The sequence below is a fragment of the Penaeus japonicus genome, unplaced genomic scaffold (assembly GCF_977035675.1).
Source record: "Penaeus japonicus unplaced genomic scaffold, GWHDUDI00000001_assembly GWHDUDI00000012, whole genome shotgun sequence".
Taxonomy (NCBI): Eukaryota; Metazoa; Arthropoda; class Malacostraca; order Decapoda; family Penaeidae; genus Penaeus; species Penaeus japonicus.
Window position 1 is genome coordinate 15,765,651 of NW_028234414.1, and position 27,500 is coordinate 15,793,150.

The following is a 27,500-nucleotide window of genomic DNA, read 5'->3' on the forward strand; positions in this document are numbered from 1 at the left end:
GCGAGAGCAAAGGAACAAAATTCTATGCGCTGCGTTAAAATTGTATATAATTGTCCCAGTGGCTGACAATACAATAGTAAGAAAATATTTACCACAGCATCGGAATTACGTATACAAGTTAAGATTGTCACGAAAAAAAAGTAACAATTCTTTTGCTTTCCAAATGGCTTCAACATGTTTATGTCCGATGTCTGGCACTGACTGTTAAACAATAACAACCAGTATAAAAATGTTATTTGATGGATCTATGGTTGAAGGTAGGAATTTGATGTCTTTTCCTTAGATCTTTATCTGAATTATTCCAATTAAGATAAGCCTCGAATTCGTCTCAGTAAAACATGTCATTGTCATTACTACTACACAAGGCAATTACAGCTCTTAATCAACGGATAGGCAGTCAAGGAAATGAGGATGACTATACTGTAAACTTAAATTCTGGTCTGCGTATTGAGTTATTTGAATGCAGTAATCACGTGAAATATATCTTGTGCACTACAGTACTACTTTGAGAATTACGTGACATAAACTGGAATTGCTAAAGGCCTTGTGGCGCAACGGATAACGCGTCTGACTACGGATCAGAAGATTCCAGGTTCGAATCCTGGCAAGGTCGCTTACCTTTTCTTTACTGTCTCGAATCTCTTGAAGTTTCCATGCGAAATATGATAATGGCGTCTAGTTTTTTTTCTTATGCATTGGCTCGGTCCCCCAAGAAAGTACTTATTTTCTCTATTGTAAAAAACAACGAATTTGCCCTACTAATGCTTCAGCATTTCATTCATACCTTCATACATACATAATACATGCATGCATTATATATGAGTGTGTACATATATGTCTGTATATATATATGAATATACACACATATACAAACATACACACATATACATATATATATATATATGAATATACACACATATACATATATACATGCATGCATTATATATGAGTGTGTACATATATATGTCTGTATATATATATGAATATACACACATATACATATATACATGCATGCATTATATATGAGTGTGTACATATATATGTCTGTATATATATATGAATATACACACATATACATATATACATGCATGCATTATATATGAGTGTGTACATATATATGTCTGTATATATATATGAATATACACACATATACATAATACATGCATGCATTATATGTGAGTGTGTACATATATATGTCTGTATATATATATATATATATATATATATATATATATGAATATACACACATATACATATATACATGCATGCATACACACACGCGCGTGCGCACACACATACACACATACATAATGCATGCATGCATTATATATGAGTGTGTACATATATGTCTGTATATATATATATATATATAAATATATATATATATAAATATATATATATAAATATATATATATATATGAATATACACACATATACATATATACATGCATGCATTATATATGAGTGTGTACATATATATGTCTGTATATATATATGAATATACACACATATACAAACATACATACATAGAGAGAGAGAGAAAGAGAGAGAGAGAGAGAGAGAGAGAGAGAGAGAGAGAGAGAGAGAGTTATTTTATCTTTCCCATCGCAAGCGCTATATATACATGGAACACTTCACATACCAATGTCACACGCGTGATTCACACATATCCTGAGACAAATCATATATTGTGGTAGAGAGTCTCCCCTCGGAGAGCAGAGGAGCAGCCCTCACTCCAACGTCCTCCTGTTCAAGCTTAGCAATAAACCAAAAAAATCTGTTTCTGCCGTGTTCTTCACACCCTAGGCCACGTTACCCATATACAATCAGTGTCCAAGCCCGGACCTGTTAAATATACTCATACATACATAATACATGCATGCATTATATATGAGTGTGTACATATATGTCTGTATATATATATGAATATACACACATATACAAACATACATACATAGAGAGAGAGAGAGGGAAGAGAGGAAAGAGGAGAGAGGAGAGAGAGAGAGTTATTTTATCTTTCCCATCGCAAGCGCTATATATACATGGAACACTTCACATACCAATGTCACACGCGTGATTCACACATATCCTCAGACAAGTCTTACATTGTGGCAAAGAGTCTCGTCTCGGGGAGCAGAGGAGCAGCCCTCACTCCAACGTCCTACTGTTCAAGCTTAGCAATAAACCAAGAAAGCTGTTCCTGCCGTGTTCTTCACACCCTAGGCCACGTTACCCATATACAATCAGTGTCCAAGCCCGGACCTGTTAAATATACTCATACATACATAATACATGCATGCATTATATATGAGTGTGTACATATATATGTCTGTATATATATATATATGAATATACACACATATACATATATACATGCATGCATTATATATGAGTGTGTACATATATATGTCTGTATATATATATATATATATTCTACCACATACACATATATACATACATACTGTACAGTGTACACATACGCTCGTTGCTTCATCTGTCTGTCTGCCCCTCTCACGCCAGACATAACAGTATTTTGTCTTTCCCTTTGTAAGAGCTATGTATTGATGCAACACTTCACTCATCACATTCCAAATGTCACATGTCACAAGAAAATACCTTGATTCACACATATCCTCAGACAAGTCTTACATTGTGGCAAAGAGTCTCCTCTCGGGGAGCATAGGAGCAACAGCTCACTCCTCCTCGGAGGAGGAGCAGCCCTCACTCCAACACACTTCTGCTCAAGTTGAAATAATAAGCCTAGAGAGAGAGAGAGAGAGAGAGAGACAGAGAGAGAGAGACAGGAGACAGGAGAGAGAAGAGAGAAGAGAGAAGAGAGAGAGAAAGCGAGAGTTGTTTTATCTTTCCCATCGCAAGCGCTATATATACATGGAACACTTCACATACCAATGTCACACGCGTGATTCACACATCTCCTCAGACAAGTCACACATTGTGATAGAGAGTCTCGTCTCGGGGAGCAGAGGAGCAGCCCTCACTCCAACGTCCTACTGTTCAAGCTTAGCAATAAACCAAGAAAGCTGTTCCTGCCGTGTTCTTCACACCCTAGGCCACGTTACCCATATACAAGCAGTGTCCAAGCTCGGACCTGTTAAATATACTCATACATACATACACACATACATACATAATGCATGCATGCATTATATGTGAGTGTGTACATATATGTCTGTATATATATATGAATATACACACATATACATATATACATGCATGCATTATATATGAGTGTGTACATATATGTCTGTATATATATATATATTATATATATATATATGAATATACACACATATACAAACATACATACATAGAGAGAGAGAGAGAGTTATTTTATCTTTCCCATCGCAAGCGCTATATATACATGGAACACTTCACATACCAATGTCACACGCGTGATTCACACATATCCTGAGACAAGTCACACATTGTGGTAGAGAGTCTCGTCTCGGGGAGCAGAGGAGCAGCCCTCACTCCAACGTCCTACTGTTCAAGGTTAGCAATAAACCAAGAAAGCTGTTCCTGCCGTGTTCTTCACACCCTAGGCCACGTTACCCATATACAAGCAGTGTTCAAGTCCGGACCTGTTAAATATACTCATACATACACACACACATACATACATAATGCATGCATGCATTATATATGAGTGTGTACATATATGTCTGTATATATATATGAATATACACACATATACATATATACATGCATGCATTATATATGAGTGTGTACATATATATGTCTGTATATATATATATATGAATATACACACATATACATATATACATGCATGCATGCACACACGCGCGTGCGCACACACACATACACACATATACATATATACATGCATGCATTATATATGAGTGTGTACATATATGTCTGTATATATATATGAATATACACACATATACATATATACATGCATGCATTATATATGAGTGTGTACATATATGTCTGTATATATATATATATAGATATATATATATATATGAATATACACACATATACATATATACATGCATGCATTATATATGAGTGTGTACATATATGTCTGTATATATATATGAATATACACACATATACATATATACATGCATGCATTATATATGAGTGTGTACATATATGTCTGTATATATATATATATATATGAATATACACACATATACATATATACATGCATGCATTATATATGAGTGTGTACATATATGTCTGTATATATATATGAATATACACACATATACATATATACATGCATGCATTATATATGAGTGTGTACATATATATGTCTGTATATATATATATATATATATATATATATATATATATATATATATATATAGATATATATATAGATACATATATATATAGATATATATATATATATAAATATATATATATAAATATATATATATAAATATATATATATATATAAATATATATATATAAATATATATACATATATAAATATATAGATATATAAATATATATATATATATAGATATATATATATATATGAATATACACACATATACATATATACATGCATGCATTATATATGAGTGTGTACATATATGTCTGTATATATATATATATAATGCATGCATGCATTATATATGAGTGTGTACATATATGTCTGTATATATATATTATGACAGGTACCAGACCAGACATATGCTATGTTGTTACCAAGCTTTCACAATATATGTCAAAACCAACAAAAGCCCATTTGAATGGAGCTAAACATGTTCTTAAGTACTTAAAGGGCACTTTAGATTATGGTCTTAAGTTTAATAAGTCAGATGAACAAATGAAATTAATGGGATTTTGTGATTCAGATTGGGGATCATCTGAAGATAGGAAAAGTATAACAGGATATTGTTTTCAACTACATAAGCTTGGACCATTGATATCATGGAAGAGCAAAAAGCATGTGAAGCCGAGTATATGGCTCTTACTTCTGCCATTCAGGAGGCAAAGTTCTTAAAACAAATAATGTCTGATCTATTTGGATTTAAGATTAAGTCAGTAGATTTAGGAGTTGACAACCAAGGTGCTATTAATCTAGCCAAAACCCCCATAAATTACCAAAGGTCAAAACATATTGACATTCGTTACCATTTCATTAGAGATGAAGTGAAGATGGGTAATGTGAACTTATTCTTTGTACCTACCAGAGAGAATCCAGCTGATATATTTACCAAACCTGTATCTCAGAAGAAGTTGAAAGATTTCAAGTTTATCAGGGGATAGATTCTCTCGTACATTATAACCAATCTTTAATTAAGAGGGGGTGTTAGAATAATTAAAGATTATGATAGAATAAGAATGCTTATACTTTTATATTTACTGTGTATACCTCAGAAGAATACCTCATGTTTAATTTAGTTACCCCCGAAATGAATGTTTTCTTTTATATGCGCCACCCTACGGCAATATTTACAAAGTGTAATGTAAACAACCCTCTTCTCTCCACGGACTTCTCCCCGAATACACGCATATACGCAATAGCTGTGTTTCTCTGATCTCCACATCAATTATCTGTACATTGACAATCCAAACTTCCTTATTTCACGCATGGAAGATGACATCTTTCACCACCTCAACAATATCTCTCACTAATTTCTTTCCACTATTCCCTCTCATGAGCCTGACGGCTGCTATGACATTAATCTCGCTTACTCTCTGTGCAATGCTTTGCAATCCTGTCCCTGTTCTCATTATATCTATCCTAGCATTCTTTTGACACCCGAGGATAATACGCATAGCTTCATTCTGCATGGTTTCAAGCCTTCGGAGCCTCCCCTGACAAGCTATAGAAAGTACTGGTGCTGCATAATCCACCAGAGCTCTTACTGTACTAATGTATACTAGCCTCAGCAGAGGCACTCCGGCTCCTATCCTTCGACAAGCAAGTGCCCTGAGCGGCCGCAGTCGAGAGGGGGAGAGAGAGGAGAGGGGAGAGGAAGAGAAAGGGAAGAGAAGAAAGAGGAGAGGGGAGAGTAAGAGAGAAGAGAGAGAGAGAGAGTGACAAGAGAGAGAGAGATGAGAAAGAGAGTAAGAGACAGTAGAGATAGAGACAGGAGAGAGAGAGAGGAGAGAAAGACAGGAGAGAGAGAGAGGAGAGAGAGACAGGAGAGGAAAAAAAAAGAAAAAAAAGGGTGGGGGTGGGGTGGGGGGGGGGCAGAGAGAGAGAGAAAGAGCCAGAGACAGAGAGAGAGAGAGACAGCGACAGACAGAGAAAGGGTAGAGAGAGAGAGAGAGGGGTGAGAGATAGAGGTTAAGACGGAGAGAGAAGGGGAAAAACGGAGAGAGAGAAAGAGAGTTGTTGTTTTATCTTTCCCATCGCAAGCGCTATATATATACGTGGAAAACTTCACATACCAATGTCACACGCGTGATTCACACATATCCTCAGACAAGTCTTACACTGTGGCAAAGAGTCTCCTCTCGGGATGCATAGGAGCAACAGCTCACTCCTCCTCGGAGGAGGAGGAGCAGCCCTCACTCCAACACACTTTTGCTCAAGTTGAAGTAATAAACCCAGAGAGATAGAGTTTATGAATCTATTTTTAGTCAGTTGAATCCGCTATCATACAATTGTTCAGTATATGAACTGAAAGCCATTGATAGCCATGGCATTGTACAAACATAATAAAAAGAGGTTATAAAATATAACTTTTATTTACAACTATTAGGAGCATATTACATATGCGGTGCACACGTATGACCAACTACTTGTTATTTGCAAACATTAAGTCGCTTGTTACAATATTCAACTCAATAGTGATATTACAAATTTAAGTTACAAGTTGCTTGATATTTTGCACGTCAAATCACAATGAATCCTATCGGATACCTGTCACAAACGTAACTTCATCAGATGTTCCTACAAAAACGTTTACCAAATGTTGGAAGCAAAAGAAACATCTCTGACAGCAGTGGCGGGTCCACTTGCGAGAGCAAAGGAACAAAATTCTATGCGCTTTGTTAAAACTGTGTATAATTGTCCCAGTGGATTACAACACAACAGTAAGAAAATATTAGCCACAGTACCTTAATTGCCGGAGTTACGTATACAAGTTAAGGTTGTCACGTACAAAATATAAATAGAAATACATATATCATACAAAAAACTACTGATATTTTGTAACAATTCTATTGCTTTCCAAATGGCTTCAACATGTTTATGTCCAATGTCTATCACTGACTATTAAACAATAACAACCAGTATAAAAATGTTATTTGATGTATCTATGGTTGAAGGTAGGAATTGAATGTCTTTTTCTACGATTTTATCTGAGTTACTCCAATTAAGAGAAGCCTCGAATTCGTCTCAGTAAAACATGTCATTGTCATTACTACTACACAAGGCAATTACAGCTCTTAATCAACGGATAGGCAGTCAAGGAAATGAGGATGACTATACTGTAAACTTAAATTCTGGTCTGCTTGTTGAGTTATTTGAATGCAGTAATCACGTGAAATATATCTTGTGGACTACAGTACTACTTATAGAATTACCTGACATAACATGTTATTACTAAAGGCCTTGTGGCGCAACGGATAACTTTGCAAGAGCTATGTATTGATGCAACACTTCACTCATCACATTCCAAATGTCACATGTCACAAGAAAACACCTTGAGTCACATATCTCCTGAGACAGAGTCTCCTCTCGGGGAGCAGAGGAGCAACACCTCGCTCCTCCTCGGAGTAGCAGCCCTCACTCCAACGTCCTACTGTTCAAGCTTAGCAATAAACCAAGAAAGCTGTTCCTGCCGTGTTCTTCACACCCTAGGCCACGTTACCCATATACAATCAGTGTCCAAGCCCGGACCTGTTAAATATACTCATACATACACACACACATACATACATAATGCATGCATGCATTATATGTGAGTGTGTACATATATATGTCTGTATATATATATATATATATATATATATATATATATATGAATATACACACATATACATATATACATGCATGCATGCACACACGCGCGTGCGCACACACACATACACAAACATACATACATAGAGAGAGAGAGAAAGGAGAGAGAGGGGGGGGGGGCGAGAGAGAGAGGAGAGAGAAGAGAGAGAGAGAGAGAGAGAGAGGGAAAGAGAGAGAAGAAAGACAGGAGAGAGGAGAGAGTGTGAGAGACAGGAGAGAGAGAGAAAGGTAGAGAGCGAGGGAGCGAGCGAGCAAGAAAGAGAATTAGAGATGGGGGGGGGGGGGCGCGAGAGAAAAGGTGGGAGCGAGAAAGACCAGACAGAGAGAGACAGGAGACAGGAGAGAGACAGTAGAGTGAGAGAGAGAGAGAGAGTAGAGGGGAGAGAGAATAGAGGGGAGAGGGAGGGATGAGAGGAGAGGGGAAAGGGGAGAGAGAACGGGGGGGAGGGAGTGAGAGAGAGAGCGGAGAGAGACAGGAAAGAGACAAGAAAGAGAAAGAGAGAGATACAGGAGAGAGAGAGACAGAAGAGAGAGAGAGGAGAGACGGGAGAGAGAGACAGGAGAGAGAAGAGAGACAGAAAAGAGACAATAGAGAGAGAGAGAGGAGAGAGGGGGAGAGTAGAGGGGAGAGGGAGAGGGAGAGAGAGAGGAGAGGGGAGAGGGAGAGAGAGAGGGAAGAGAGGAGAGGGTAGAGAGAGAGAGAGAGAGGAAAGAGAGAGTGACAAGAAAGAGAGATAGAGAAAGAGACAGGAGAGAGAGAGAAAGAGAGACAGTAGAGAGAGACAGGAGAGAGATAAAGGGAGAGAGAGAGAGGATAGAGAGACAGGAGAGAGAATAGAAAGGGGAGGGGGGGATAGAGAGGCAGAGGCAGAGAGAGAGACAGCGACAGACAGAGAAAGATAGGGTAGAGAGGTTAAGACGGAGAGAGAGAGGGAGAGAGAGGAAAAACGGAGAGAGAGAAAGCGAGAGTTGTTTTATCTTTCCAATCGCAAGCGCTATATATACATGGAACACTTCACATACCAATATCACTCACGCGATTCACACATATCCTCAGACAAGTCTTACATTGTGGCAAAGAGTCTCCTCTCGGGGAGCATAGGAGCAACAGCTCACTCCTCCTCGGAGGAGGAGCAGCCCTCACTCCAACACACTTCTGCTCAAGTTGAAATAATAAGCCTAGAGAGAGAGAGAAGGAGAGGAGAGAGAGAGAGTTTATGAATATTAGTTGAATCCGCTATCCTACAATTGTTCAGTATATGAACTGAAAGCCTTTGATAGCCATGGCATGGTACAATCATTGTAAATAGAGGTACATATAAAGTGAAAAATAATCTGTGAATTCATGCTTTCCTATGTTTGTATATTTTCCTTGTTACAAACTATAACTTTTATTTACAGCAATTAGGAGCATGACCGACTACATGTTATTTGCAAACTTTAGTCGTTTGTTACAATATTTAACTCAGTACTGATATTGCTGAATTAAATTGCAAGTTGCTTGATATCGTATCGGATACCTGTCACAAACGTAACTTCATCAGATGTTCCTACTCAAATGTCACTTGGCGATACGTTTACCAAATGTTGGAATTAAAATATCCATCTCTAACAGCAGTGGCGGGTCCACTTGCGAGAGCAAAGGAACAAAATTCCATGCGCTGCGTTAAAATTGTATATAATTGTCCCAGTGGCTGACAATACAATAGTAAGAAAATATTTACCACAGCATCGGAATTACGTATACAAGTTAAGATTGTCACGAAAAAAAAGTAACAATTCTTTTGCTTTCCAAATGGCTTCAACATGTTTATGTCCGATGTCTGGCACTGACTGTTAAACAATAACAACCAGTATAAAAATGTTATTTGATGGATCTATGGTTGAAGGTAGGAATTTGATGTCTATTCCTTAGATCTTTATCTGAATTATTCCAATTAAGATAAGCCTCGAATTCGTCTCAGTAAAACATGTCATTGTCATTACTACTACACAAGGCAATTACAGTTCTTAATCAACGGATAGGCAGTCAAGGAAATGAGGATGACTATACTGTAAACTTAAATTCTGGTCTGCGTATTGAGTTATTTGAATGCAGTAATTACGTGAAATATATCTTGTGCACTACAGTACTACTTTGATAACTACTTGACATAATATAATATCTATAAAGGCCTTGTGGCGCAACGGATAACGCGTCTGACTACGGATCAGAAGATTCCAGGTTCGAATCCTGGCAAGGTCGCTTACCTTTTCTTTACGTCTCGAATCTCCAGAAGATTCCATGCGAAATCTAATGGCGTCTAGGTTTTTTCTTATGCATTGGCTCGGTCCCCCAAGAAAGTACTTATTTTCTCTATTGTAAAAAACAACGAATTTGCCCTACTAATGCTTCAGCATTTCATTCATACCTTCATACATACATACATATATACATACGTATATACATATATACTGTAACCACTGTATTTACATGTCTGTATTTACTTGTCTGCTGTAATTGTTATATATATATTCTACCACATACACATATATACATACATACTACAGTATGTATGTATATACGTACGCTCGTTGCTTCATCTGTCTGCCCCTCTCACGCCAGACATAACAGTATTTTGTCTTTCCCTTTGTAAGAGCTATGTATTGATGCAACACTTCACTCATCACATTCCAAATGTCACATGTCACAAGAAAACACCTTGATTCACACATCTCCTGAGACAAGTCACACATTGTGGTAGAGAGTCTCCTCTCGGGGAGCAGAGGAGCAGCCCTCACTCCAACGTCCTACTGTTCAAGCTTAGCAATAAACCAAGAAAGCTGTTCCTGCCGTGTTCTTCACACCCTAGGCCACGTTACCCACATACAAGCAGTGTCCAAGCCCGGACCTGTAAAATATACTCATACATACATACACACATACATACATAATACATGCATGCATTATATATGAGTGTGTACATATATGTCTGTATATATATATGAATATACACACATATGCATATATACATGCATGAATGCACACACGCGCGTGCGCACACACACACATATACAAACATACATACATAGAGAGAGAGAAAGGAGAGAGAGGGGGGCGCGCGCGAGATAGAGGAGAGAGGAGAGAGGAGAGAGAAGAGAGAGAGAGCGAGAGAGAGGGAAAGAGAGAGAAGAAAGACAGGAGAGAGGAGAGAGTGTGAGAGACAGGAGAGAGAGAAAAATGGTAGAGAGCGAGGGAGCGAGCGAGCAAGAGAAAGAATTAGTGATTGGGGGGGGGGAGGGGGGCGAGAGAAACCAGACAGAGAAAGACAGGAGACAGGAGAGAGACAGTAGAGAGAGAGAGAGAGAGAGAGAGTAGAGGGGAGAGGGGGAGAGAGAGAAGAGGGGAGAGGGAGGGATAAGAGGAGAGGGGAAAGGGGAGAGAGAGAGGGGGGAGGGAGTGAGAGAGAGAGCGGAGAGAGACAGGAAAGAGGCAAGAAAGAGAAAGAGAGAGATACAGGAGAGAGAGGCGGAGAGAAAAGAGAGAGAGGAGAGACGGGAGAGAGAGACAGGAGAGAGAAGAGAGACAGAAAAGAGACAATAGAGAGAGAGAGGAGAGAGAAGGAAGAGTAGAGGGGAGAGGGAGAGAGAGAGAGAAGAGGGGAGAGGGAGAGAGAGAGGGAAGAGAGGAAAGAGGAGAGAGGAGAGGGTAGAGAGAGAAAGAGAGGGGGGGGGGAGCGGAGAGAGAGAGACAGGAAAGAGAGAGTGACAAGAAAGAGAGAGAGAGAAAGAGACAGGAGAGAGAGAGAAAGAGAGACAGTAGAGAGACAGGAGAGAGATAAAGGGAGAGAGAGAGAGGATAGAGAGACAGGAGAGAGAATAGAAAGGGGGGGGGGGATAGAGAGGCAGAGGCAGAGAGAGAGACAGCGACAGACAGAGAGAGAGAGGGTAGAGAGGTTAAGACGGAGAGAGAGAGGGAGAGAGGGGAAAAACGGAGAGAGAGAAAGCGAGAGTTGTTTTATCTTTCCCATCGCAAGCGCTATATATACATGGAACACTTCACATACCAATATCACTCACGCGATTCACACATATCCTCAGACAAGTCTTACATTGTGGCAAAGAGTCTCCTCTCGGGGAGCATAGGAGCAACAGCTCACTCCTCCTCGGAGGAGGAGCAGCCCTCACTCCAACACACTTCTGCTCAAGTTGAAATAATAAGCCTAGAGAGAGAGAGAAGGAGAGGAGATGAGAGAGAGAGAGAGAGAGAGAGAAAGTTTATGAATCTGTTTATAGTCAGTTGAATCCGCTATCCTACAATTGTTCAGTATGTGAACTGAAAGCCTTTGATAGCCATGGCATGGTACAAACATTATAAATAGAGGCGCAAATAAAGGGGAAAAGACTGTGAGTTCATGCTTTCCTATGTTTGTATATTTTTCTTGTTACAAACTATAACTTTTATTTACAGCAATTAGGAGCATGACCGACTACATGTTATTTGCAAACTTTAGTCGCTTGTTACAATATTTAACTCAGTACTGATATTGCTAAATTAAATTACAAGTTGCTTGATATCCTATCGGATACCTGTCACAAACGTAACTTCATCAGATGTTCCTACACAAATGTCACTTGGCGATACGTTTACCAAATGTTGGAAGCAAAAGAAACATCTCTGACAGCAGTGGCGGGTCCACTTGCGAGAGCAAAGGAACAAAATTCCATGCGCTGCGTTAAAATTGTATATAATTGTCCCAGTGGCTGACAATACAATAGTAAGAAAATATTTACCACAGCATCGGAATTACATATACAAGTTAAAATTGTCACGAAAAAAAAGTAACAATTCTTTTGCTTTCCAAATGGCTTCAACATGTTTATGTCCGATGTCTGGCACTGACTGTTAAACAATAACAACCAGTATAAAAATGTTATTTGATGGATCTATGGTTGAAGGTAGGAATATGATGTCTTTTCCTTAGATCTTTATCTGAATTATTCCAATTAAGATAAGCCTCGAATTCGTCTCAGTAAAACATGTCATTGTCATTACTACTACACAAGGCAATTACAGCTCTTAATCAACGGATAGGTAGTCAAGGAAATGAGGATGACTATACTGTAAACTTAAATTCTGGTCTGCGTATTGAGTTATTTGAATGCAGTAATTACGTGAAATATATCTTGTGCACTACAGTACTACTTTGATAACTACTTGACATATCATAGTACCTATAAAGGCCTTGTGGCGCAACGGATAACGCGTCTGACTACGGATCAGAAGATTCCAGATTCGAATCCTGGCAAGGTCGCTTCCCTTTTCTTTACTGTCTCGAATCTCTTGAAGTTTCCATGCGAAATATGATAATGGCGTCTAGTTTTTTTTCTTATGCATTGGCTCGGTCCCCCAAGAAAGTACTTATTTTCTCTATTGTAAAAAACAACGAATTTGCCCTACTAATGCTTCAGCATTTCATTCATACCTTCATACATACATACATATATACATACGTATATACATATATACTGTAACCACTGTATTTACATGTCTGTATTTACATGTCTGCTGTAATTGTTATATATATATTCTACCACATACACATATATACATACATACTGTACAGTGTACACGTACGCTCGTTGCTTCATCTGTCTGTCTGCCCCTCTCACGCCAGACATAACAGTATTGTTTTGTCTTTCCCTTTGCAAGAGCTACGTATTAATGCAACACTTCACTCATCACATTCCAAATGTCACATGTCACAAGAAAATACCTTGATTCACACACATCCTGAGACAAGTCACACATTGTGGTAGAGAATCTCCTCTCGGGGAGCAGAGGAGCAACACCTCGCTCCTCCTCGGAGTAGCAGCCCTCACTCCAACGTCCTACTGTTCAAGCTTAGCAATAAACCAAGAAAGCTGTTCCTGCCGTGTTCTTCACACCCTAGGCCACGTTACCCATATACAATCAGTGTCCAAGCCCGGACCTGTTAAATATACTCATACATACACACACACATACATACATAATACATGCATGCATTATATATGAGTGTGTACATATATATATGTCTGTATATATATATATACATACATATATATATATATATATATATATATGAATATACACACATATACATATATACATGCATGCATACACACACGCGCGTGCGCACACACATACACACATATACAAACATACATACATAGAGAGAGAGAGAAAGGAGAGAGAGAGGGGCGCGCGCGAGAGAGAGAGAGGAGAGAGAAGAGAGAGAGAGCGAGAGAGAGGGAAAGAGAGAGAAGAAAGACAGGAGAGAGGAGAGAATTAGAGATGGGGGGGGGGGGCGAGAGAGAAGGGGGGAGCGAGAGAGACCAGACAGAGAGAGACAGGAGACAGGAGAGAGACAGTAGAGAGAGAGAGAGAGAGAGTAGAGGGAAGAGGGGGAGAGAGAGAAGAGGGGAGAGGGAGGGATGAGAGGAGAGGGGAAAGGGGAGAGAGAGAGGGGGGGAGGGAGTGAGAGAGAGAGCGGAGAGAGACAGGAAAGAGGCAAGAAAGAGAAAGAGAGAGAGGCGGAGAGGCGGAGAGAGAGGCGGAGAGAGAGACAGAAGAGAGAGAGAGTAGAGACGGGAGAGAGAGACAAGAGAGAGAAGAGAGACAGAAAAGAGACAATAGAGAGAGAGAGAGAGGAGAGAGAGGGGGAGAGTAGAGGGGAGAGGGAGAGGGAGAGGGAGAGAGGGAGGAGAGGGGAGAGGGAGAGAGAGAGGGAAGAGAGGAAAGAGGAGAGAGGAGAGGGTAGAGAGAGAGAGAGAGGGGGGGGGGCGGAGAGAGTGACAAGAAAGAGAGAGAAAGAGACAGGAGAGAGAGAGAAAGAGAGACAGGAGAGAGGTAAAGTGAGAGAGAGAGGATAGAGAGACAGGAGAGAGAATAGAAAGGGGGGGGGGGATAGAGAGGCAGAGGCAGAGAGAGAGAGACAGCGACAGACAGAGAGAGAGGGTAGAGAGGTTAAGACGGAGAGAGAGAGGGAGAGAGGGGAAAAACGGAGAGAGAGAGAAAGAGAGAGTTATTTTATCTTTCCCATCGCAAGCGCTATATATACATGGAACACTTCACATACCAATGTCACACGCGTGATTCACACATATCCTCAGACAAGTCTTACATTGTGGCAAAGAGTCTCCTCTCGGGGAGCATAGGAGCAACAGCTCACTCCTCCTCGGAGGAGGAGCAGCCCTCACTCCAACACACTTCTGCTCAAGTTGAAATAATAAACCCAGAGAGAAAGAGAGTTTGTGAATCTATTTTTAGTCAGTTGAATCCGCTATCATACAATTGTTCAGTATGTGAACTGAAAGCCTTTGATAGCCATGGGATGGTATAAACATTATAAATAGAGGTACAAATAAAGTGAAAAAGAGTGTGAGTTCATGCTTTCCTATGCTTGTATATTTTTTCTTTTATTTACAGCAATTAGGAGCATATTACATATGCGGTACACACGTATGACTGACAACATATTATTTGCAAACGTTTAGTCGCTTGGTACAATATTTAATTCAACAGTGATATTGCAAATTTAAGTTACAAGTTGCTTGATATTTAGTACGTTTTATCACAATGAATCCTATCGGATACCTGTCACAAACGTAACTTCATCAGATGTTCCTACAAAAATGTCACTTGGCGATACGTTTACCAAATGTTGGAAGCAAAAGAAACATCTCTGACAGCAGTGGCGGGTCCACTTGCGAGAGCAAAGGAACAAAATTCTATGCGCTGTGTTAAAACTGTATATAATTGTCCCAGTGGCTGACAACACAACAGTAAGAAAATATCAACCCCAGCATCGGCGTTACGTATACAAGTTAAGATTGTCACGACAAAAAATAAATCAGAAATATATATATATATATATATATACATATATATAAAATCTGATATTTTGTAACAATTCTATTGCTTTCCAAATGGCTTCAACATGTTTACGTCCGATGTCTAGCACTGACTGTTAAACACTGATAACCAGCATAAATATGTTTTTTGATGTATCTATGGTTGAAGGTAGCATTTGAATGTCTTTTCCATGGATCTTATCTGAGTTACTCCAATTAAGATAAGTCTCGAATTCGTCTCAGTAAATCATGTCATTGTCATTACTACTACACAAGGCAATTACAGCTCTTAATCAACGGATAGGCAGTCAAGGAAATGAGGTTGACTATACTGTAAGCTTAAATTCTGGTCTGCGTATTGAGTTATTTGAATGCAGTAATCACGTGAAATATACCTTGTGCACTACAGTGCTACTTAAGTTGTTATTTATAAAGGCCTTGTGGCGCAAGGGATAACGCGTCTGACTACAGATCAGAAGATTCCAGGTACGAATCCCGGCAAGGTCGATTACCTTTTCTTTACTGTCTTGAATCTTCAGAAAAGTTCATGCGAAATATCATAATGGCGTCTAATTTTTTTTTCATACATTGGCTTGGTCTCCCAAGAACGTACTTATTTTCTCTATTGTAAAAAACAACGAATCTGCCCTACTACGATTCTCCTTCAGGATTTCATTCATACCTTCATACATTCATTCATACATACATATATACATACATATATACATACATACACGCATAGATACATACATAATGCATGCATGCATTATATATGTGTGTGTGCATATATATGTCTATATATATATATATATATATATATATATATATATATATATATATATGTATATGTATATATACATATACGTATATGCATGCATGCATACGCGCGCATACGCGCACATACATCCACATATACAAACATACATACATAGAGAGAGAGAAAGGAGAGAGAGAGAGGAGGGGGGGGGAGAGAGAGAAAAAAAAGAGGAGAGGAGAGGAGAGAAAGAGGAGAGAGAAGAGAGAGAGAGCGATAGAGAGGGAAAGAGAGAGTGACAGGAGAGAGTGAGAGGGACAGGAGAGAGAGAAAAAGAAAGCGAGAAAGAGAATTAGAGAGAGAGGAGGGGGGGGGGAGGCGAGAGAGAGGAGGGGGGGGGAGGCGAGAGAGAAGGGGGGAGCGAGAGAGACAAGATAGAGACAAACAGTAGAGAGAGAGAGGGGGGAGGGAGAGAGAGTAGAGTGGAGAGGGAGAGAGAGATGAGAGGGGAGAGGAAGAGAGAGAGGGAAGAGAGGAGAGGAGAGAGAGGGGGGAGGGAGTCAGAGAGAGAGAGAGGAAAGAGAGGGCGACAGGAGAGATAGAAAGAAGACAGTAGAGACAGGAGAGAGAGACAAAAGAGAGGAGAGAACTAGAAGAGAGACAGTAGAGAGAGAGAGAGAGAGGAGAGAGAGGAGGGGGGGGGGGAGTAGAGGGGAGAGGGAGAGGGAGAGGGAGAGAGAGAGGAGAGGAGAGAGGGAGAGAGAGAGGGATGAGAGGAAAGAGGAGAGAGGAGAGGGTAGAGAGAGAGCGGAGAGAGAGACAAGAAAGTGAGAGAAAGAGACAGGAAAGAGAGAAAGTGACAGGTGAGAGAAAGAGTGACAGGAGAGAGAGAGAAATAGAGACAGTAGAGAGAGACAGGAGAGAGATAAAGGGAGAGAGAGACGGGAGAGAGACAGGAGAGAGAAACAGGAGAGAGAGGAGAGACAGGAGAGAGAAGAGAAAGGGGTGGGGGATGGAGAGAGAGAGGCAGAGACAGTAGAGAGAGACAGGAGAGAGATAAAGGGAGAGAGAGACGGGAGAGAGACAGGAGAGAGAGGAGAGACAGGAGAGAGAAGAGAAAGGGGTGGGGGATGGAGAGAGAGAGGCAGAGACAGAGAGAGAGACAGCGACAGACAGAGAGTGACAGAGAGGATAGAGAGAGTGTGAGGTGAGAGAGGTTAAGACGGAGAGAGAGAGAGGGAAAGACGGAGAGAGAGAAAAAGAGATTGTTGTTTTATCTTTCCCATCGCAAGCGCTATATATAGGTGCAAAACTTCACATACCAATGTTACACGCGTGATTCACACATATCCTCAGACAAGTCTTACATTTTGGCAAAGAGTCTCCTCTCGGGGAGCATAGGAGCAACAGTTCACTCCTCCTCCTCCTCGGAGGAGCAGCCCTCACTCCAACAAATTTCTGTCCAAGTTTAAATGATAAACCTAGAGAGAAAGAGAGTTTATGAATCTATTTTTAGTCAGTTGAATCCGCTATCATACAATTGTTCGGTATATGAACTGAAAGCCTTTGATAACCATGCCACGGTGCAAACATTATAAATAGAGGCACAAATAAAGTGAAAAAGACTGTGAGTTCATGCTTTCCTATGCTTGCATATTTTTCTTGTTACAAAATATAACTTTTATTTACAGCAATTAGGAGCAAAATACATATGCGGTGCACACGTATGTCCAACTACATGTCATTTGCAAACGTTTAGTCGTTTGTTACAATATTTAACTCAATAGTGATATCACAAATTTGAATTACAAGTTGTTTGATATTTAGTACGTTTTATCACAATGAATCCTATCGGATACCTGTCACAAACGTAATTTCATCAGCTGTTCCTACAAAAATGTCACTTGGCGAAACGTTTACCACATGTTGGAAGGAAAAGAAACATCTCTGACAGCAGTATCTTAATGATTGTTGGAGTTACGTGTAAAGGATAAACTTGTCCCGTACAAGACAGAAAGAAATAATATATATACAAAAAAAAAAAAAAAAGGAAAATGGAAGAAAAAAGAAAAAAAAAATCCTGATTGTAACAATCTATTGTTTTCCAAATGGCTTCAACATTTTGCGTCCCATGTCTAGTACTGACATTGGACTTTGATAATTACTTAAAATAACACTTTCTGTATACAGGCCTTGTGGCGCAACGGATAACGCGTCTGACTACGGATCAGAAGATTCCAGGTTCGAATCCTGGCAAGGTCGATTACCTTTTCTTTACGTCTCGAATCTCCAGAAGTTTCCAGTCTACTTGGCGTCTCTCTCGAGAAGGAGAGAGAGAGAGAGAGAAAGAGAGAGAGAGAGAAATAAAAAGAGATAGAGAAAGAGAGAAACAGGAGAGAGACAGTAAAAAGAGCGAGTAGAGGGGAAAGGGGGAGAGAGAGGTAAAAAGAGAGAGAAAAAGAGAGGGGAGAGGGTAGAGGGGAGATGGGGAGAGGAGATAGAGAGAGAGAGGGGGGGGGGGGGAGAGAGAGAGATAGGAGAGAGCGGAGAGAGAGAGAGATTGGAAAAATGAGAGAGAGACAGGAAAGAGAAAGAAACAGAAGAGAGAGAGAGAGAGATAAGAAAGAGAGAGAGTCAGGAAAGAGAGAGAGAGACAGGAGAGAGATAGACGGGAGAGAGAGAGAGAGAGAGGGGAGAGAGAGGAGGTAGATAGACAGGAGATAGAGAGAGAGACAGAAGAGAGAGTGAGAGAAAGAACGAGAGACTGGAGAGAGAAAGGAAAGAGAGAGGAGAGAGAGAGAAAGAGAGAGAGGGGGGGAAAGAGAGAGAAGGGAGGGGGGGGGGGAAGAGAGAGAGATAGGAAAGAGAGAGATAGAGTAGAGAGAGAGACAGGAGAGAGAAAGAGAGACAGAAGAGAGAGACAGGGGAGAGAGAGGAAAGAGATAGGAGAAAGGAAATGAGAGAGAGAAAGAAAGAAAGAGAGAAAGAGAGAGGCAGAGAGAGAGAGAGAGACAGACAGAGAGAGAGAGAGAGACAGACAGAGAGAGAGAGGGGGGGGAGGAGGGAGACAGACAGAGAAAGAGAGGATAGAGAGAGAGGAGAAAGAGAGAAAGAGAGAGAAGAGGGAGAAAGAGAGGAAAGAGAGACGGAGAGAGAGAGGGAAAGACGGAGAAAAAGGAGATAGTGAGAGTTTGTTGTTTTATCTTTCCCATCGCAAGCGCTATACAGTATATGTAGTGATACGAAAACAACGAGGTTAAGAGATCTGACATCTTGAATGTTCCCGAACGACCAGTCGATCATCCTCCCATCCATTCGACCACTACGAATTACCATCCGAGGTCGTTTACCTGGAATGTCTGGACAACCTCGGGCACGGGTCTGGTGAGGGAGGTCAAAGAGAGGGGATTGGCGGCAAGACGGCCGCAGACTCGTGTTTGAGATCTTGATGAGCTCACACCTTGTTTCTGTAACGCAGCAGCAACAAAACAAAGTCTTGTGACACCAGAGCTACCCTGGTTTTCGGGGCCTCTTGTCTCGCTCGATATTGTTGCTTCTGAGTTTGCTTAACGTAAAACAAAGTCGAGTAAACGTTTTTTGTACAATTTTTGCGCACTCTTAATGCTTTGCCTGCACCTTCATTGCTTTGATCTTGCAGGTGACACGAGGCTACAGTAGGAGTAGTCAGGGGGGGCGAGGACGTGTAACAATAAGACTTGTATTTTTTTTTCTCTCTTCTCTTAGCTATTGGGATTAGGTTGATACAATAGTTAAGGGACAGGAAATCCCCTCAGGACAACGGGCTTTGGCCCAGGGTTCGGACCTGGTCCGACACCCGAGTATGGTTGATTCCCCGGCTACCCTTCCTCCTCCTCAAGGAGGAGGGGCGACTCCGAACTCGTCTAAGACCAAAATGACCACTGATGGAACCCCGACCAATGACCGACCCAGAAGACCAATCATTGATATCCCTCCCGAGAACGCAAGGTGTGTGAACATTTGATGCGTGAATGAAAATCAATCCCTGCAGAATGTCAACCCCTTTATCATTAAGGTCCTTGATGGTCAAGTGGAAGGCAGTTTTGATTTTGTCTGTAAATTGCGAGATGGTAGCCTCCTTGTGAAATTACAATTTAAATCTCAGGTTAAGGATTTGCTTAAACTGACGCAAAATCATGATCTTAAAGTTAAAGTAACTATTCCCGTTGGCCCAAATACCTGTAAGGGAGTAATCTTTCACAGGGATTTGATGACAATGGAAGAAAGTGAAATTCTTGAGGCCATGAAAGACCAAAGCGTAGTAGACGTAAATTGTATGACCAAGAAGGATGGAGATGTGCGAGTAAAAACCGAATTGTGTTTCTTGACCTTTTCTACACCTAAAATTCCAAGTACTGTCAAAGTTGGATATGAAATCGTTCATGTTCGACCTTATATCCAAAAAACAATGCGTTGTAATAGATGCCAAAAATTTGGACACACCTCATTAAGATGCATTGATAAAGATACTGACCAATTCATTTGCGGTAAATGTACTGGAGCCCATGATACCAATACATGCACGGAAAAGACACTCAAGTGTGCTAACTGTGGAGGTCCCCATCAGTCAGGCTCTGCTGAATGCAGCAGCCTGAAGGAGACTGAGACATTGGCATACATGAGAGAACACGATGTCAGCTACCGTGAGGCCAAGAAGAAAGTTGAAGATTTGGCAAGCAAACCCAATACTTCTTACGCCTCAGCAGTAACTAACAATGTTTCCAGTGCAAGCAGTGTTAGTCAGCAGCTCGCAGCTAAGGACCAGGAAATTTCAGAATTGAAGGAAACTGTTAAGGAATTGATGAATCAGATTAAAAAACTGAATAAAACAATAAAGGAAATTGCTGAATCAACCCAGCAAAAAAAGCATCATAAGGAGGATGATACCAAATCACAATCTGGATCACACCTTCTAGTCCAGGCGACCCCTACTAGGACTTCGTCTGGTATTTGTTCTGCTCGTAAGGGCAGATCACCTTCCGCCGGGCGTCTCTCTAGCAGAGGGGAGCAGGTCATGGAGGCTACTGTCTCCAAAAATTTCCGAGAGAGGCCCTCGGGAAGCGAGGGAGAGGAGGAGGCGCCTCCCTCCCAAAAAAGAAAATAAAAACCGGCGGACAAGGCACTTCCAAACCCCATAAAACATAATCCACGCGTATACCATTATACAATGGAACTGTCGAAGTCTTAGATCAAAATTAAACTCCCTTAGATTATTAGCCTCGTCCTATGCTCCCGATATTATTGTTCTCCAAGAATGCCATTTAAACGACCAAGTCTCTGACGAGGTCGTATCGCTGAGAAACTACCATTTGTGTAGAAAAGACCGAGAGGGAAGGGGTGGAGGCGGGGTCGCCATGTACATCCACCAGAACCTCCCTTTCACTGAAGTGACGATTAATTCTACTTTGGAACACGTCGCATGCAAAGTAAAATTCAATAACACGTATCTGACTATATATTCAGCTTATTGTCCACCTGATAAAATGGTAATCTATGATGAGCTTTTTGCTCTTCAGGACAGTCTGCCAAATAACAAATTAATTTTAGGTGATTTCAACGCTCATCATACTTCATGGGGTTCCCTGTGGGTGGATGGTAGAGGTGAGCAAATAGTTAAGTTGATCAATGACTCTTATCTGGTCCTTCTAAACGATGGTAGTTCGACGCGATTGGACGATAATACCGGTAATTTAAGCTTTATTAACCTATCACTGGTCTCTTCAACACTAGCAGCCAAGTGCCTGTGGCACACCATTGACGACTTGTTGGGAAGCGATACCTTCCTATTTGTATTAAATATTCATGCGACACCACGAGAACGCCTTCAGCACCTAAATTTAACGTAAAAAGAGCAGATTGGGTCGACTTCACAAGGAGCGTCAAGCTCGAAGTAGTTGGAGAAACCATTGATGATAAAGTAAACAATGTTCAAAATTGTATTATAAATGCAGCAATGGCAACCATTCCTAAGACTTCGACAAATAGCGTTAAACATAAGAGTTCCATGGTGGACACCAGATTGCCGCAGGGCACTATGTGAACGAAATAGGGCCTACAGGCTTTTCCAAAAAAACATCACAAACGAGAACTTTCGCAATTACAAACAAGCGAGAGGTAGGGTTCGAAGAAAAATCAGACAAGCCAAAAGAGACTCCTGGCGAAGCTTTGTCTCTACAATTAACAGCAATACCAACATTGCAGAGGTTTGGTCCACAGTCCACAAAATCAATAGAAAAAAGATATCACCAAAAATTAAAAATATCATTCATGAGGGAAACCACTATGATTCACCTAGAGACATTGCTAACACAATCGCCAGGCAGTTCTCTTATACAAGCAGCTCGGAAAACTACAGTCCTGCGTTCCTGACCACAAAGGAACCAATTCACTTTGTCACAGGAGATGACCTTGATTACAATAAAGATCTTACTATGGATGAGCTTGTCCGAGCCCTAGAATCCTGTAGAGGAACGTCCCCAGGCCCCGATGAGATTCGATATGAGATGATAAAGCATCTTAATCATGATGCCATGATTAAGTTGTTAGAAGTGTACAATGATATTTGGAAAAGCCAGACTTTTCCAAATTCATGGCACTTCGCCCACATCATTCCCATATTGAAAGGAGGGGGAAATCCCAGATCCGCCATATCTTACCGCCCAATTGCGTTGACAAGTTGCTTATGCAAGGTTATGGAAAGAATTGTTAACAGTAGGCTATTGCATTTTTTAAACACCAGGAATTTACTAGTTGACGCGCAGTGCGGCTTCCGAAAAGGACGCCAAACTCTCGATCAGCTAGTAAAACTGGAAAGTCATATTCATGAGACATTTGCCAAAAAGCACTTTTTGATTTTAATATTTTTAGATATAGAAAAAGCCTACGACATGACATGGCCTACTCAGAAAACTTTATGCTGTCGGATCACGTGGAAACTTGCCTTGTTTTATTCAAAATTTCATATCTGACAGAACGTTTTCTGTCAAATTATTTTCTGACAATGTCACTTTCTCAGACATTTTCGTCCAGGTAAACGGGGTCCCACAAGGAAGTGTCTTGTCACCAACACTATTTTTATGTATGATTAATGACATTTTACCATCTCGGAATCTTTAATACTCACTGTACGCCGATGACTGTGCATTATGGCACTCCAACAGTAATGCAGAGTTCTCGGCAAATCAGATTCAATTGGCACTGGATATGATTCATAACTGGGCCCTCCAGTGGGATTTTAAGTTTTCTATAAAAAAGAGTATTGGCGTGGTCTTTACCCATAGGAGAAAGCCCAACATCAGGCTAACTCTAGACAACCACCCAATACCTATTCAAAATTCAGCTAGATTTCTTGGTGTACTCTTTGATAGTAGATTAAATTTCCACCGCGGTGGAAAGCCGCTGTGCAATAGACTTGATGACCTCACAAAAAAAGTCGGTATAGATCTCTCTACTATCGATACCCTGGTTCAGTCAAATATTGCACCGTGGGAGACCCCCAATTTCACCACCGTATTAGACTGGCTACCATCAGCCAAAGCCACGGTGCCGGAGGTGGAGGTACGCCAGCGGTTCAGAGAGATCCTAATTAAACATCTTTCCTTTTTTCATTTGTATACCGACGGCTCTAAGACAGACGAGTGCGTGGAAGCGGGTGTATGGTCGACTGAATGCCAGCTGAGATTCAGATTGCCGAATCATACATCGATCTTTCTTGATGAACTTTTTGCAATTGACAAAGCTTTAGATTTTGCCCTATCGACGACCCACGATAGAATAGTCATATTTTCAGACTCGTTAAGTTCACTTAAAGCTATTAAATCCTTAGAAACCACCAAAAATGAAATACAGGGTAATATCATTCGGCTGACAAACTAGCCGGGTCGACTGGTGATCTGGAGCCTGGCACTGTCCGCTCAGATCTCAGGTGTTTTGTCTCTTTTATAAAAGCAAAAATCCATCTCCTGTGGCAAAGTGAGTGGACTGACCTCACAATAAACAACAAAAACAAAGCAGAAATAGAAATGTGGGACACAGCTCACAGAAAAAATAGAAGAGAGGAGGTGGTAGTAGCCCGACTCAGGGTCAACGCCACACGCTACACCCACCTGACTCCTTATATGGAAAACAGATTCCCTCCACAGTGTGGCTATTGCAATAGCATTTTGTCAATACAATACATCCTGACAGCATGCCACCAGTACAAAAATCAAAGACAAAAAATAAAAAAAATATTTACAAATTAAAAACATAGAATGCAATATTAAAAACTTATTATCTGACAATGAAAGAATAATTAGTAAAGTAATCACTTTTCTAAAAAAAAAAACTGACCATAGATAGATAAGATAAAATAAAAATAATTGGCTTAATTAATTGGCATACGCGCCTTGCATACGCAATTAAATCCAACAACAAAGAAAAAGACAAAGAAGAGAAGAAACAACAACGACGGACGGACGGTCAAAGGCAGAGAGCAGTAGACGGGTCGGCAACCTTTTTTATTGTTATTTTCTTCCACCGACATTTCTTTTACAAGATAAGTTACGTATAAGCCTATGTGGTACTTTTCCAATAAAGTGTTTTAAATTACATTATACTGTGTGGATTATACGATCCTTATTAAGCAGAGCCTCTTCACGTCTAACGTTCTACGTATAAATTCGACTTGTCTGTTTCCTTAAAAGTCTTCCCACGCTACCATCTAATTTCAAAAGGGCACATCATAATATGCCTAGTACAGAGCAGAACAGCCCTTACATATATACATGCAACACTTCACATACCAATGTCACACACGTGATTCATACATATCCTCAGACAAATCTTACATTGTAGCAAAGAGTCTCCTCTCGGGGAGCATAGGAGCAACAGCTCACTCCTCCTCGGAGGAGGAGTGAGCAGCCCTCACTCCAACACACTTCTGTTCAATTGAAATAATGAACCTAGAGAGAGAGAGTTTGTGAATCTATTTTTACAGTCAGTTGAATCCTGTTTTCTACAATTGTTCGGTATGCAAACTGAAAGCCTTTGATAGCCATGGCATGGTACAAACATTATAAATAGAGGCACAAATAAAGTGAAAAAGATTATGTGAGTTCATGCTTTCCTATGCTTGTATATTTTCTTGTCACAAACTATAACTTTTATTTACAGTAATTAGGAGCATATTACATATGCGGTGCACACGTATGTCCAACTACATGTTATTTGCAAACGTTTAGTCGCTTGTTGCACTATTTAATTCAATAGTGATATTGCAAATTTAAATTACAAGTTGTTTGATATCCTATCGGATACCTGTCACAAACGTAACTTCATCAGGTGTTCCTACAAAAATGTCACCTGGCGATACGTTTACCAAATTCTGGAAGCAGAAGAAACATCTCTGACAGCAGTGGCGGGTCCACTTGCGAGAGCAAAGGAAGAAAATTATATGCGCTGTGTTAAAACTGTATATAATTGTCCCAGTGGCTGACAACACCATAGTAAGAAAATATCAACCCCAGCATCGGCGTTACGTATACAATTTAAGATTGTCACGAGAAAAAATAAATAAGAAATATATATATATATATAAATCTGATATTTTGTAACACTTCTATTGCTTTCCAAATGGCTTCAACATGTTAACATCCGATGTCTAGCACTGACTCCAATTAAGAGAAGCCTCAAATTCGTTTTAATAAAACATGTCATTGTCATTATTACTACACAAGGCAATTACAGCTCTTAATCAACAGATAGGCAGTCAAGGAAATGAGGATGACTATACTGTAAGCTTAAATTCTGGTCTGCGTATTGAGTTATTTGAATGCAGTAATCACGTGAAATATACCTAGTGGATTAAAGTACTACTTTGAGAATTACCTGATATAAATTGATGTTTATAAAGGCCTTGTGGCGCAACGGATAACGCGTCTGACTACGGATCAGAAGATTCCAGGTTCGAATCCTGGCAAGGTCGCTATCTTTTCTTTACTGTCTCGAATCTCCAGAAGTTTCCATGTGAAATAAAATGGCGTCTAGTTTTTTTTTATGCATTGGTTCGGTCCTCCAAGGACGTACTTATTTTCTCTATTGTAAAAAACAACGAATATGCCATACTAAGATTCTCCTTCAGGATTTCATTCATACCTTTATACATTTATCCATACATACATATATACATAAATACACATACATACATACATAATGCATGCATGCTTTATATATGAATGTATACATATATATGTCTGTATATATAGATGAATATACACACATACATATATACATGCATACATGCACACACGCGCGTGCGCGCACCCACATACACACATATACAAACATACATACATAGAGAGAGAGAGAAAGGAGAGAGAGAGGGGGGCGCGAAAGAGAGAGAGGAGTGGAGAGAGAGAGGAGAGAGCGAGAGAGAGGGAAAGAGAGAAGGAAGACAAGAGAAAGGAGAGATAGGAGAGAGTGTGAGAGACAAGAGAGAGAGAGAAATATAGAGAGCAAGAAAGAAAATTTGAGGGGGGGGGGGATAACGCGAGAAAGAAGGGGGGAGCGAGAGAGACCAGACAGAGACAAGAGACAGGAGAGAGACAGTAGAGAGAGAGAGAGAGAGGAGAGGGGGAAAGAGAGTAGAGAGGAGAGGGAGAGAGAGGGATGAGAGGAAAGAGGAGAGGGGAGAGAGAGAAAGGGGGGGGGGGGAGAGAGAGAGAGAGAGAGCGGAGAGAGACAGGAAAGAGACAAGACAGAGAGAGAGACAGGAGAGAGAGGCGGAGAGGGAGAGAGGAGAGCCGGAAACAGAAGAGACAGAGAGGAGAGAGAGACAGGAGACAGAAGAGAGACAGTAGAGAGAGAGAGGGGGGGAGA

The 27,500-nt window shown here is 40.5% G+C and overlaps 1 protein-coding gene and 5 non-coding genes across 7 annotated transcripts in view; 5 read left to right on the forward strand and 1 right to left on the reverse strand.

Moving 5' to 3' along the window:
- The window catches only part of LOC122250243 (uncharacterized), an 83,593-nt gene that overhangs the window by 29,614 nt on the left and 26,479 nt on the right, over positions 1 to 27,500 (reverse strand). The window lies entirely within an intron of this gene.
- On the forward strand, positions 541 to 613 carry TRNAR-ACG (transfer RNA arginine (anticodon ACG)). Its single transcript has one exon. It is a non-coding gene; the product is annotated as a tRNA-Arg (tRNA).
- Positions 10,148 to 10,220, forward strand: TRNAR-ACG (transfer RNA arginine (anticodon ACG)). Its single transcript has one exon. It is a non-coding gene; the product is annotated as a tRNA-Arg (tRNA).
- On the forward strand, positions 13,197 to 13,269 carry TRNAR-ACG (transfer RNA arginine (anticodon ACG)). The gene has a single exon. It is a non-coding gene; the product is annotated as a tRNA-Arg (tRNA).
- Positions 18,794 to 18,866, forward strand: TRNAR-ACG (transfer RNA arginine (anticodon ACG)). The gene has a single exon. It is a non-coding gene; the product is annotated as a tRNA-Arg (tRNA).
- Positions 26,535 to 26,607, forward strand: TRNAR-ACG (transfer RNA arginine (anticodon ACG)). Its single transcript has one exon. It is a non-coding gene; the product is annotated as a tRNA-Arg (tRNA).